A 15,572-nucleotide genomic window follows, 5' to 3' on the forward strand; every position below is an offset into this window, starting at 1 on the left:
TAGCATCTAAGCCCAAAAAGACTTGTTCTCACAAGAGTTCCTGCCTGGATTCCAGAGCAGCGGCAGAACCAGCAGCAGAACCTGGACTGGGGATGGACCGCCATAGGGTCTGGGAAGGACCCGCAAGGGCCTTACTCTGAGAGATGGCTTCACCCACAGCGTTCAGCAGAGACAAAGACCCCAGTGAGGGAACTGTCACTGCAGGCCTTGTTCTCAGCGTGAGCTGTCACATAACATCCAGAGCACTTCCATGAGGATAGATCAAAATGAGGATGCTAATTACAACCACGATTATTAAAATAGATGCTCTGATCTAGCCCCGGGCACTCCCAACACTACTGTATTGCCTTGGCTGCTGGGAGTACTACTAGGTGACAGCCCTCAAAGCAGGTTAATCTCAGATCAAGAGCTGCCTTCCCCAGGGTCATGATTCATCCCAGCTACAGTGTGCACCCCATGACTGGTCAATGCAAGGATGCGGAAATCCAGCCTCCTCACCCCAACTCGGGACGAGGCTGAGGAGCCATCCAATTTTGGTTCCCAAATGGTCAGCTGAGGCCTCTGACGTTACTGAGAGCAATCCAATGTCCCTGTGTCCATGTGTCCACTGCCATTTTTATTCATTCCTCCACAGACAGGCTGTCATATAAAATTGGTGACACCTGGTGAAATAGGAATTCCAGAGAGATATGCCCCAAACAGGGCATTTTATGTTAAAAACTAGAGGTCCAGTGCATGAAATTTGTGCACAGGGGAGGGGAGGATACCCTCAGCCCAGACTGCACCCTCTCCAATCCAGGACCCCTTGGGGGATGTCCAGCTGCCAGTTTAGGCCTGATCCTGGGGCCTAAACCTGCAGCTAGACATCCCTCTCACAATCCTGGACCACTGGCTCCTAATCGCTCACCTGCCTGCCTGCCTGGTTGCCCCTAACTACCCCCCTCCCTGCCAGCCTGATTGCCCCTCACTGCCTCTGCATGCCGGCCTGGTTGCTCCTAATTGGCCCCCGCTGCTGGCCAGGTAACCCACAACTGCTCCCTCTCTGCCAGCCTGGTCACTCCGAACTGCCCCTCTGATGGCCTGGTCACCCCTAAATGCCCCCCGCTACTGGCCTGGTCTCCCCCAACTGCCCCCCTCTGCCAGCCTAGTCACCTCTCACTGCCCCCCCTGCCAGCCTGGTTGCCCCCAACTGCCCCCTGCCAGCCTAGTCATCCTTCACTTCCCCTCTGCCAGCCTAATAGCTCCCAACTGCCCCCCCCCCGCCGGCCTGATCACCCCAACTGCACCCCCCCCCCTGCTGGCCTGGTCACCCCTAACTGCCCCCCCTGCTGGCCTGGTCGCCCCTCACTAACCCCCCTGCCAGCCTGGTTGCCCTATGCAGCCTGCTTGTTCAGTCATTTGGTCATCCCTCACTAACCCCCCTGCCAGCCTGGTCATAGGCAGCCATCTTGTGAGGGCATGAGGGTTAATTTGCATATTACCTCTTTATTATATAGGATTATTCAGTAATTTAACTTCAACAGGGCATCCTGCATTTATTTGTAGTTGCTAAATCTGGCAACCCTAGCCACAGGTGTTAATTCTGAGAGAACACAAATCCCATCTCAGAGCCACCTCAGGGAACCTGGCTGGCACAGTCACTGCATCCCAGAACAGGGACGGATGGATGCCTGGCAGCAAGGAACCGTGTCTGGGGAGAGGTGGGATAGGAAGGGTCCCAGCAGAGTTGCAGTGGAAACATTAAGACTTCGGTGGTGAACTGGGATGGCCTGTGGTAGAAGTAATTCATCAACAATTTGAGAAATATTAGGGAATTGGTACAATTATAAAGACAATGGAATTGGGTGGCCATCGCTAGAGACAATTGATACTCTAGAAGAAAAGATAGTAGATAGTTGTGAGAGATTAAATACCATTGAAAGGCTAAGTGTGAATGACAGGATTTCAAGAAAATATTTGGGGGAAGTCGGTTCCTTCTAGCCAGAAAGGGCAATCATTTCTTCCCTGCTCTAGGCATATATTAAGAGATACCTTTTCCTTTCCTTCCCATGGAGCCTCAGCCTGAAATATTACCCAAGAGCTGAGAGTGTCTGATCTACTGACGTGAATTTCACACAAATCACAACAGACCAACAGAGGGGAAGCTGGAGCACTGCACTTGGCATTCAGGTGCCCCTCGCACGCTGCGACACCCAGGACTCGCCAGCCTGGCAGAGCAAAGAAAACCTGCTGAAGGTGTGCTAAGGCACCAACTCAGAGAAAACACCCTACAAGAACGGGGTAGCCACCAATTGCAGGATTGCGGTTCAATTCCTGTCAAGGACATGTACCTCAGTTGCGGACTCAATCCCCAGCATAGGTCAGAGCGCATTTGGGAGGCAACCAAACAATGTGCCTCTCTCACATGGATATTTCTCTCTCCCCTCCCACTCTCTCTAAAAACAAAAACAATGGAAAAATATCCTCAGGTGAGGATTAACAACAACAAAAAAGATGCACAAACACATACACATCTATCCTATATGATAAAAGCCTAGGCAGCGTCATGCCCTCGGGCAATGCCCTCGCACGATGTCATCACAAGATGGCTGCCACAAGATGACTGGCAGAGAGGTCAGTTGTGGGTGATCATGCCAGCGGGGGAGGGCAGTTGTGGGTGATCAGGCTGGCAGGGGAGCAGTTAGGTGTCAATCAGGCCAGCAGGGGAGCAGTTAGGGGGCGATCAGGCTGGCAGGTAGAAGCAGTTAGTGGCAATCAGGCAGGCAGGCAGGTGAGTGGTTAGGAGCCAGCAGTCCCGGGTTGTGAGAGGGATGTCCAACTGCCTGTTTAGGCCTGATCCCTGTGGGCTGGCAGTTGGATATCCCCCAAGGGGTCCCAGATTGGAGAGGATGCAGTACGGGCTGAGGGACAACCCCTCCCCGCCACCCCCCCCCCCCCCGCACAAATTTTGTGCACCGGGCCTCTAGTATGCATATAATGGCACTGTGTCCCCAAGAGGTAAATTCATGGATCTGAGGGCCAAGGGGTGAAATAAGAAATAGTCTCATTTGGATCACTCCCAGGGAACCACCTGAGAAATTTCTACTTTCTGCCTCACAGTTTTGGGCTCTCTGGGTTGAGAAGTCCTGACACCCAAAGGAGGTATGCTTCTGCCAAGGGAAACAGCACGAGTGCCCCTGAACTTGGAGCTATGGCTTCACATGACAGAAGTCACCAGGCTGGACAGAGGTCATTGAACCTGATCATTAAGAGGAAGTAGAGCTACTATAAATAATTCTCACAAAAACTCTGTGCATTCCAGCTTACTCTTCACAGATTAAGAAACTGAGTCATGAGAAGTGAATAGTGAAAGACATTTCCACTACTGTAGGTCCTCCAGAAAACTAATAGGACCCATGGGCCTCAGACAGACCAAACAGGACCACGGAATTTGAAAATAGCACTCTGATGGTCAAATACAAATACTCAAAGGCAGCACTCTGCAATAGAACATGCTGGGAGATGGCAAAGTTCACTATTTATGTGTTCTTTCCAACATGGAAGCCACCGGCCAATTGCATTGCAGCTAATGCAACTGAGGAATCTCCTAATTTTAATTAATTTTAATCAATTTACATTTGAGTTTAAATAGCCACTTGTATTAGACAGTAAGGAGCTAAAGAATTCCTAGAATTCTCCTGGATTGAGATGGCTGTTACAAGAAAAGCAATGCAACTCTGAATTTCCAGACCAAGATTTCTAGTTCACTGACAACACTTTCTTCTCCCTCAAGTTCTGACAAAATTGGACTCATTGCATACCATGCTCTAATTCTTAAACAGAACAAATGTATCACACACATAGATTAAAGACTTTCCGCAACTGCTGCTACATGCGGAGGTGCTGTTACATAGCCGCACTCAGAGCTAGCTTCCGTTTCTCACAGCTTCACTGCTGGGCAGCGTCTAACCTTCTTTCTCAAAACTAATGTGGTGATATATTAAGTGAAACAGCTGCTTGCTTGCTTTTCTTTTTGTTGTTGTTCTTAATGCCTGTTTTTGTTGGTAGGAGCTGGTTTTATTTTGTTTTTCACTGTCAGACTCTTTTTTGTTAATCCTCACCTGAGGATATTTTTTCCATTGCTTTAAAGAGAGAATAGAAGGGAGGGAGCGGGAGAGAGAGAAACATCGATGTGAGAGACACACATCGACCAGTTGCCTCCCACACGCACCCCAACCAGGGTGCAGAGTGAACCTGCAACCTAGGTACTTGCCTTTGACTGAGAATTGAACCCATGACCCTTTGGTTCATGGGCCAACACTCTAACCACTGTGCTACACCAGCCAGGGTGCTTCAGACTCACTTTCATGTTTGTTTATTTGTTATGAATGCTTTTTAAATCTTTATTGTTGAGAATATTACATATGTCTCCCCATTTTTCCCCCATTACCACTTGGTTTCTGCCCCACCCCAGGCCTGCACCACCCTCCTGTCTGTGTCCATGGGCAATGCATACATATATGTAAGTTCTCTGAGGAATCTCTTCCGGTGCTCCCTCCACCTTCCCTCTGAGAGTTGACAGTGTGTCTTTAGTTTATTGTCCACTGTCTGTGCAAGCTTCTCTTCCCAAGATTTAGACCAGATAGATTTTTCCTGATTAGGCTGCTCATCATTATCTTCTGAGCTTCCAGTTAAGTCTGTGAAACATTAAGGCTGCATGTATTCCAATTTTGCCTTTTAACTTAATTTTCATTAAAGAGAATCTATTTTGAGGCCACCGCTGAATTGAGACCTCCAAATATTTCATAAGTTTTGACGCCTTGCCAAGCCTACGAAAATGAACGCTCTGTTAAAAGGATTTGTTAAATTGAACCCTATGACAGATCATTTACCAAAGTGAGTACATTTAACGGATTTTCTGGCTTCTCTCATTCAACTGAATGAGTCCATTGAAATCCTTAAATTCTGTTTCACAACTTCCCACAAATATTTCAGAATTAATACTCATTTTCTTCAGGGAAGGCATGAGGGGAGAGAAATACCTCATGGAGAGTGTTAACAAGGTACCATCCCTACCTTCACATCAGTACTTTCTCACCTGCTTCCTTCCTTGCTGAGCTGGAAAAGGCGATGCAGATTTTTAAAGCCCAGAGTCGACCGGGCATAAAAAAATAAAATTTAAAATGTGGTCACACGGAAGGGCCAAACGTTTGCCCTGAAGTCCTTACTTAGGGCAGCTTTCCAGGGCCTGGCTACATGCTGGAGGCCACCTACAGAGAACCTACGCAGATGTTCAACTCTCCGAAGCCGAGAGCCTGCGCTGGAATCCTGACACCACTACTGAACATTAGATAATTACTTCATATAGATGTACCTCTGTTTCTTCATCTATAAAATGGGGGTGATAATAGTATGCACCTGAGAATGCGGCTCTCATCATTAAATAAGTTAGTACTTGCAAAGCACCTAGAACAGTGCCTGGCACACAAACATAGTAAGAAGCATAAGTTAATTTAAGTATCATAAAATCACAGCGTACAAAGCAGAATACAACTTTAAATGCTACTCATTTTGTGTGTGCTTTTAACACTTGAATGACGTTGGAAACACTTTTTACACATACCTTTGGGACTTCAGTCTGTACATTCTAGAAACAGCAATAAAATGTTAAATATTCATTTACAACTTGTTATTAGCAGAATTCACAGAAAACGGGTTTTCATTCACCATGAAATTTCAGAAGAAAAAGTAACAAGAGAAAAAGTAAATGTAGAGGGAAATTTAAGAAAGATATGAACCTGCCAATGTAGTATTGAGAGTAAAAATCCAAAAATAGTGACAAAACTCCCAGGAGAGGCAGAGGAATGGGAAATGTGTGGGACCAGGCAACCCTCACCTGCAGCCCCCGAGACAGTCAGGGAGGGAAAAGCCAGCAGGCGCAGGAGCAGGGGCAGGATCGAGGGCAGGAGCAGAGAGGAAGGTAGAAAACTGCTATCCCTTCTCATCAGCTTTTAAACTGCTTGATTTTTAACTATGTACATAGATTGGGGTGATTAAAATTCAAATAATTTTGCTAAAGCTCAATGAGCCACAAAATAAATTCAGTAAGTTTTTAAAATGTAAGTAATTTTTAAAAAGCAAGTCTTCATTAAAAGGCATTCCAAATGTCCATACTACCAAAAGCAACCTATAGATTCAATGCAATCCCCATTAAAATACCAACGGCATATTTCACAGACCTAGAACAAACTCTCCAAAAATTCATCTGGAATAAAAAAAAGACTCTGAATAGCTGCAGGAATCCTGAGAAAGAAGAAAGTTGGAGGGATCACAGTACCAGATATCAAGCTATATTACAAAGCTACTGCTCTCAAAACTGCCTGGTACTGGCACAAGAACAGACATACTAGTATAGAACAATGGAACAGAACAGAGAACCCAGAGATCGACCCAAGCCATTACGCTCAATTAAATTTGACAAAGGAGGCAAAAGCACACAATGGAGTCGAGACAGTCTCTTCAATAAATGGCATTGGGAAAGTTAGACAGATACATGCAAAAAAATGAAACTAGACCAACTTACACCATACACAAAAATAAACTCAAAATGTGTAAAGGACATAAATATAAGACTGGAAACCATAAAAATCTTAGAAGAATCCATAGGCAGAAAAATATCAGATATATGTCATAGCAATATTTTCACCGATACAGCTCCTAGGGCATTGGAAACTATGGAGAAAATAAACAAATGGGACTACATCAAAATAAAAAGCTTCTGCACAGCAAAAGAAACCATCAACAAAACAACAAGAGAGCCCACTGCATGGGAGAACATATTTTCCAATGTTATCACCGATAAGGATTTAATCTCCAACATTTATAGGGAACTCATACAACTTAACAAAAGGAAGACAAACAATCCAATCAAAAAATGGGCAAAGGATCTAAATAGACACTTTTCGAAAGAGGGCATACAGAAAGCCAAGAGACATATGAAAACATGCTTAAAGTCACTGATTCATCAGAGAGATGCAAATCAAAACGACAATGCGGTACCACCTCACACCTGTCAGAATGGCTACCATCAACAAATCCACAAACGACAAGTTCTGGCAAGGATGTGGAGAAAAAGGAACACTCGTGCACTTCTGGTGCGAATGCAGACTGGTGCAGCCATTATGGAAAACAGTATGGAGTTTCCTCAAAAAATTTAAAATGGAACTCCCATTTGACCCAGTGATCCCACTTCTAGGAATATATCCCAAGAAACTAGAAACACCAATCAGAAAGGATATATGCACACCTATGTTCATAGCAGCACAATTTATCATAGCTAAGATTTGAAAACAGCCTAAGTGCCCATCAGCAGATGAGCAGATTAAAAAATGGTGGTACATCTACACAATGGAATACTATGCTGTTGTAAAAAAAAAAAAGAAGGAACTCTTACCATTTGCAACAGCATGGATGGACCTGGAGAGCATGATGCTAAGCAAAATAAGCCAGCTGGAGAACGATAAATATCACATTTAATGATAAATATCTCACTCATTTGTGGAATATAATGAACAACATAAACTCATGAACAAAAATAAATCCAGAGACATAGAAGCATCAAACAGACCATCCAACCTCAGAAAGAAGGCAGGGGAGGGGTGGGTGGTAGAGATCAACCAAAGGACTTGTATGCATAACCAAGGGACACAGACAGTAGGGGGGTGAGGGCATGTATTGGGAGGTGAGAGTGGCTGGGGAGAGGTTGACTGGGGGAAAAGGAGACATATGTAATATGTTAAACAATAAAGCATTTAATTTTTTTTTAAAAAAGTCATTCTATGCAATGTACAGCATGGTGCACCGGGCCTCTAGTATGCATATAATGACACTATGTATGGTGATCATTCTGCAATACATACAAATACTGAATCATTATGTCATACTCTAAAGATGAATGGTATATGTCTGTTATAGCTCAATTTAAAAATTAAATTGAAAAGGTGTTCCAGTTTTCTCAAAAGACCAATGCTATCATTTTCATGATGTTTGATCTCCCATGGGTGCCACTGCTGAAGGTTTATGGATATTATTTACCGTCAGGCAGCAGGGGAAAGAACACTCCTTGGGGTGGGCAGAGCTGCAGAGGATTACAGTGCCATATTCACGCTTGTCCCAGAGCTTACCAACTTCCTAAGAATCTCTCCCACTCCCACCTCCGCTCCAGCACTCTTTGACATTAGTCTTTGATGAAACATTCACAGGAAGGAGCATGGACTCTAGAGCCAGACAGACCTAGTTTGCATCGACTTCAACATTCAGGCTTAAGTACTACTATTAATTTCACTAACCTGTATTTTCTGTTATAAGACAGAACTAGGAATTCCTATTTTTCATAAAATAATGCATGTAAACAGTTTGTAGTGTGCATGGCACACAGTAGGTATTCAATAAATGATGAATATTTTATTGTATAAATTTCCATGGTTTTTTAATCAGAATTTTGTAATCACAGTAACCAGAAACTCCCAGGCCTACAAAACAAGGTCACATTCTCTTTTAGCATTGCAATTATCATGGCACAATTCTTCACAAGGTTGATAACCAAAAAATAGCACCCGCCGTAACCGGTTTGGCTCAGTGGATAGAGCGTCAGCCTGCGGACTGAAAGGTCCCAGGTTCGATTCCGGTCAAGGGCATGTACCTTGGTTGCAGGTACATCCCCAGTGAGGGGTGTGCAGGAGGCAGCTGGTCGATGTTTCTCTCTCATCAATGTTTCTGACTCTCTATCCCTCTCCCTTCCTCTCTGTAAAAAATCAATAAAATACATTTTAAAAAAATAGCACCCAAAAAATGTCCCCAATAATTTTGTGGCATTCCAAAGGGGCCTTGCAATTGCCTGGAACCAGTTACCCCAACACCTGTCCTCCACTTCCTGCTCTGGCTCATGCAGCCGGGCTTGTGTGGGAGCCACCTGGAGGGGCCTCCGACCTGCTGCACCACCACATGACCAACAGGACCACATGACCACCAGGACCACAGGGACCACAGGGACCCCCGGGACCACGGGGTTTGCGCGAAGCCACCGCGTGGCAGGACAAACGGCCTCTTTCCCAAGTCTATGTCATACTGTAGGCAAGATTTATTCAAGTTTGGGGGGCAGGAGGAATTTAAGTTTGAGAATTGGGATTTAATTTAAGTGAAGCAGGTGTCAGTCCATGTATGAGAATTTCTGCAGATGGTGTTTCTGCTGTTGGTGAAAATCCAAGCCAAAGCCATTGCACTGCTCAAGACTCAAGTTGTAGGCATGTTCTAAACCAGAAAGTTTCATGAATCAAGGTAACTCTATACCCGTCGACATGACCCAGGCTGAAGAACAGTCAATCCTCATTACTTGCAGATGCCATATTTGCAGACTTGCCTACTTGCCAAAATGTATGCATAACTGCAGGAATCGATGCCTGTGGTGCTTTCCCGTCTGACCCGGGCAGAGCTGAGGAATTGGCCAGTGGTGCCCACGCCCAGCAGAAGTCACACCAGGGATACTCTGCCTTCTTGTTTCAGCTCCGGTAGTAGCCAGTGTCCTTTTCAAGTATAGTTGGTGCTGCACTTGTTGCATTAGCATCCTTTGTGTTGGTGACTGTGGGGACCCTAATCAGAGTCCGCCAGATGCTCAAGGCCAAGCCGCCATATGCGGGTGCAAAGGCAATGACAGCAGTTGTACTGTACGCACTGCCAGGCGTGCCTTTCTACAACCCAGATAGTGATGTCACTCTTTGGCACGAAGCCTCTTTTGTGAGAATTGGTGTAAAGACGTGTTGCGGACCAGCCTGTGCGGGGCTGCTCGGTGGGGCTCCTTTGAAGAACTGTTTTGTCTGCTGGCTCCTCGTTAGCAAGGCTACTGGCCTGCAGTAAAGCCGCTCCTCTACGCCTGTGACCGCCCGTGTCTTCATCCAATAGCTGTGCTCCAACAGTAACTTTGATTTTTTTTTTTAATCCTCATCAGAGGATATTTTTCCATTGGTTTTTAGAGAATGGGAGAGGGAAAGACAGAGAAACATCTATGTGAGAGAAACACATTGATTGGTTGCTTCCTGCACAAGCCCCGACCAGGTCCCGGGCCGAGGAGGAGCTTGCAACCGGGGTACATGCCTTTGACCAGAATTAAACCTGGGACCCTTTGGTCCGCAGGCCAGCGCTCTATCCACTGAGCCAAACCAGCCAGGGCATGACTTTGCTTTTCAATTGACCGGGAGCGCAGCGCCCACCTGCGGACCCATGTTCCCGGCTCAGGAAGGCTGTGTTTTCTTCTGGAGGAAGAGCATGTGTTGGAGGAGTTCCCTGCAGGCGGAGTCAGTGCTACTGCCTGAGGCCACTGTCAATGAGTCCATAGCCTACATTGCACGGGGTCTTTACAACAGAAACACACATTAAACAAGGTGTCCTACCGACTGGTTGATGAAAACATTGTAACCAGAGGCTCCCAGGCACAAACCCCATTACCCTGGGGCAATGATTCAGTATTCGCTAATCCAGTCTTCCCTAATCCAGCATGGCTCATTCCTGTTCCTAATCCAGCACCTGCTCATTCCTGTTCCTAATCCAGCACCTGCTCATTCCTGTTCCCTAATCCAGCATTGCTCATTCCTGTTCCTAATCCAGTGTTGCTCATTCCTGTTCCCTAATCCAGTGTTGCTCATTCCTGTTCCCTAATCCAGTGCTGCTCATTCCTGTTCCTAATCCAGCACCTGCTCATTCCTGTTCCTAATCCAGTGCTGCTCATTCCTGTTCCCTAATCCAGTGCTGCTCATTCCTGTTCCCTAATCCAGTGCTGCTCATTCCTGTTCCCTAATCCAGCATTGCTCATTCCTGTTCCTAATCCAGTGTTGCTCATTCCTGTTCCCTAATCCAGCATTGCTCATTCCTGTTCCCTAATCCAGTGTTGCTCATTCCTGTTCCCTAATCCAGTGCTGCTCATTCCTGTTCCCTAATCCAGCATTGCTCATTCCTGTTCCTAATCCAGTGCTGCTCATTCCTGTTCCCTAATCCAGCATTGCTCATTCCTGTTCCTAATCCAGTGCTGCTCATTCCTGTTCCCTAATCCAGTGCTGCTCATTCCTGTTCCCTAATCCAGCATTGCTCATTCCTGTTCCTAATCCAGTGCTGCTCATTCCTGTTCCCTAATCCAGCATTGCTCATTCCTGTTCCCTAATCCAGTGTTGCTCATTCCTGTTCCCTAATCCAGTGCTGCTCATTCCTGTTCCCTAATCCAGTGCTGCTCATTCCTGTTCCTAATCCAGCACCTGCTCATTCCTGTTCCTAATCCAGTGCTGCTCATTCCTGTTCCTAATCCAGCACCTGCTCATTCCTGTTCCCTAATCCAGCATTGCTCATTCCTGTTCCTAATCCAGTGTTGCTCATTCCTGTTCCCTAATCCAGTGTTGCTCATTCCTGTTCCCTAATCCAGTGTTGCTCATTCCTGTTCCCTAATCCAGTGCTGCTCATTCCTGTTCCCTAATCCAGCATTGCTCATTCCTGTTCCTAATCCAGTGTTGCTCATTCCTGTTCCCTAATCCAGTGTTGCTCATTCCTGTTCCCTAATCCAGTGCTGCTCATTCCTGTTCCCTAATCCAGTGCTGCTCATTCCTGTTCCTAATCCAGCACCTGCTCATTCCTGTTCCTAATCCAGTGCTGCTCATTCCTGTTCCTAATCCAGCACCTGCTCATTCCTGTTCCTAATCCAGTGCTGCTCATTCCTGTTCCCTAATCCAGCACCTGCTCATTCCTGTTCCCTAATCCAGTGCTGCTCATTCCTGTTCCCTAATCCAGCATGGCTCATTCCTGTTCCCTAATCCAGCATGGCTCATTCCTGTTCCCTAATCCAGCATGGCTCATTCCTGTTCCCTAATCCAGCATGGCTCATTCCTGTTCCCTAATCCAGCATGGCTCATTCCTGTTCCTAATCCAGTGCTGCTCATTCCTGTTCCCTAATCCAGTGCTGCTCATTCCTGTTCCCTTATCCAGTGCTGCTCATTCCTGTTCCTAATCCAGTGCTGCTCATTCCTGTTCCCTAATCCAGCACCTGCTCATTCCTGTTCCCTAATCCAGTGCTGCTCATTCCTGTTCCCTAATTCAGGGTTTGCTACGTCAGTGTTCCCGAGAGTGCCTAGGGAACTATTGCAAAGAATGAGAATCTATGTACTAAGGTAGTTGAGTTGAGGCCCCTCTGAATGGGCACGAGGGGGAATGAGCCATGGAGACATCAGCTCTGTGACAGGCCTGGGAGGCAGGAACTGGTGCCATTCACGGGAAGGCAGAGGGGGAGGGAGCACCAGCAGGGCTGAGCTCTGCTCCACAGGGGTTGCTGTAGTCAGTCTCACGCATTCATCAGAAAGGGCCCTTCCGCAACTCTCCCAGGACTGGAAAGATGGGGATCCAGGCCACTCCCCATGGTCCAGGGGCAGCCGTCCACACTGGGGCCAGGACACAGCACCCCGTCACTGAGCACCAGGTCCGGAGCCTGCGGTGGGGGGCGCGGCCGGGAAAACTGCTCATTCTCAGATTTTCCTCTTTGGCGCCTGCGCCTCTTCAGTGGGTTTCTTTTCGTGCCCAGTGTTCAAAGGGCATTGATTTACTTGACTGAGCAAGTAGGAGAACGAAGGGGAATACGTGAAGGGAAGGCATGAAGTCAGCCATCTGCAACGCTCCCAGGGGAGTCTGCTCCGCTCACCAAGTCCTCTCAGCTGTGACCATCACCTCTTGCCTGGCACCCAGATCTCTGAGAGCACAGTCTGTCCATCTTTACACATGGCCCTTCAAACCCGACCCATTGCCGGACCGGAACCACATACACCCATGCACGCCCAAATGCATACACACACACACACACACACACACACACTTTAGTTGGTGCAAATAAATACCAGGAGAGGTGTTTTTTGTATTATTACTTTGGGAGTTCAGCTCAATGAGTCCCAAATGTACGTAACATGGAGAAATGAGAATTTAAGAGACAGACAAGTGCCCTGCCAATGAATGATAACAGCTTACCCTGTGCTTACCATGTAGCTGGTGTGTCCCATGAGCCAGGCACAAAGTGTTTCACCCATATTAACTCATTAAATTACACAACCCCATGGGGAAGTGATTCTCACAATCCTCATTTAAGACATGTGGAAATTGAGGTTTACATAAATTATGGAACTTGCCCAAAGTTACACATCTAGCAAGTGACAGAAGAGAGATTTGAACTCAGGCACTCTGGCTCTAGAGCCTCCCAAACTATAAAGTCCTTAGAGTGAGAGGCCACGCTTGGTTTCTCCCCAGCAGCTCAAAGAGAACTTCTCAGGGGCTGGGATACTTTCGCTAACACCAAACCACCTTGAATGCGGTCAAGGATGTGTGATGCCCATTACCAAGGGCGAGATTGTTGTTACAGGGAGCTGGTGCCGCTGTCTCTCCCCTTCTAGAAAAATGCAAGCTAATCAGAGGACCAACAGGCCTTCGCCCAGCGTCCCAGGTGGCAGTCCACTTCACACTCAAGGACTGAAGGTTCTGGTTGAAAATACAGTTGTGGTTTCATGGGGTCAGGGAAACGGTAAGTTCTGGTGATTTGCTGACTCTGGAACATGAGATGAGGAAAAGGTAAGGTGAATTGGGGAGTCCATGTTCAAAGGAGAGAGTGCAGCCTTCATTACTAAGGGTGACAGGAGACCGAGGGAGACAGGACGGCAGCTGCACAATGACAGGCAGGTCTGCTTTACTACAGCGAGACTGCCACCAAGCCATCTGTCAGCTGAGGAGCCCTGTGTCCTGCCACTCAAGTACTTATCCGATGCGTTTCCAGAAGATGCTCAGTGGCGAATATTCCACAAAGACAAACACATTCCGTCTGTAAAACACACTGGAGGGACTTCCAGCCACTGCTAACCCCGCCTGAGTAAGTCTGATCAGTTCATTAACATCCAGAGAAACACCCAGGTCTGACACTCCACTCATTTTAAATCTTTCAAAAACGAGATTAAAATAATAACCCCAAATAAGGTATGTTTCCTACTACTTTGATAAATCAATGGTGCTGTGTTTTTCACAAGCATCAGATGCTAGCCGGCATTTTAATGCAGCACTTTGAACAAACTTGGGAGCAATTCTTTGTTTCATTTGCTTGAGGGTACCCCCTGGTTACTCCCTGGTTGGTTTAGTTACTTCTAGGTGGTCAGGACACTGTGTAAACTAGACTGTCTTTCCTTCATATGTCACTCTCTTTAAGACATAAAATTTAATATGTATTAAGCAAGAAAGCAATCATTTGGATTTTATAAACATAAAATTTTTTCAATAAATAATGTCTATCTTTCTCAAATATTGGTCATGTTGCAACCAGTTAGTGTTGACACTTACATACTAATATAGAATTACTTTATACAAGAAGGTATTGATTTTCAAACTGTTCTTCCGACGCCCAGGGTCCCAGGGGATACAAGGAGCCTTGTTGGGTGAAAAAGAACGGCAAGGGAACTGGGCTCAGGCCCACAGCACCAAGACAGTCCATTTGCAAACCCACCAGAAATGGCAGCGTTCCATACAATGTCGCTTACGGGGGAGGGGAATTCCCAGCTAAAAATGATATAAACTCCTTTTAATGGAATTCTGTTCTGTAAAAGAAAAATACTGCAACTCCATATCTAGTCTTCACCCTGTAAAAATGATCATTATGGTTGTTTCCAAAATAATGTGCTTCAATTATGCTCAGCTACTGGTTTATGTAATTTAATATTATGTAAAATCTCAAATGTTATCACAAAATATATATTTATATCACAATTTAAGATGATATACTCTCAATCTGAGAAAAAGGCTAAATATTTAGATGCCTGTTTCAAAAACAAGTATATTACCTCTGACAATAATGACCACAAAGAAGCTTTTCTTTTCATAATCATCAGTCATGTTCCTTAGTTATTGCACTTAAATTAACTACTTTCTCTTAAAGCATTCTACTGTCTCCACTAGGTTTTCTATTTCTCCACAGAAATGAGGCATTTGTATCATGCAACAAAATTAAATTTAGCTCATATGCTTGAAGTTCGAGAGCAATTTAATTTCACATTTTTTCATCTGTGGTACTTCCAAATTAATGCGAAGTACTGTTATTGTTCAGAAAAAGTTTTCCACCTTTAGAAAGAAAAATGCCTAAGTTATATCACTGAGATTCCACAAAACCTATTAAAGTTATGTAGGCAAGACACAGTCAAGACCTCCAACAACATTTCCTCCACAAAGGGCACTGTAACCATGTAGACACACATGAGAGTCTTTTTATGTGAAACTCAACTCTAGGTTCTTTATTATTCTCCATCATCTCCTCAAAATAAGAGAAATTACTAGATTCACAAAACTGGAGAAAACTTTGAAATGATTTCACCTAACATATCTTTTTATTGTTTAACATGAGGAACCTAAAGGCCCAGAAAAAAAAAAGAAATAACTTCTTATTTAATAACAAACTTGTGACTAGAACACAGTCGTCTCTCTAATAAGGAACGAATAATTTTTAAATATGAATAAAGGCAGCATTTAATCTGCGGGATTCATTC

The sequence above is a fragment of the Myotis daubentonii genome, chromosome 17 (genome assembly GCF_963259705.1).
Source record: "Myotis daubentonii chromosome 17, mMyoDau2.1, whole genome shotgun sequence".
NCBI lineage: Eukaryota > Metazoa > Chordata > Mammalia > Chiroptera > Vespertilionidae > Myotis > Myotis daubentonii.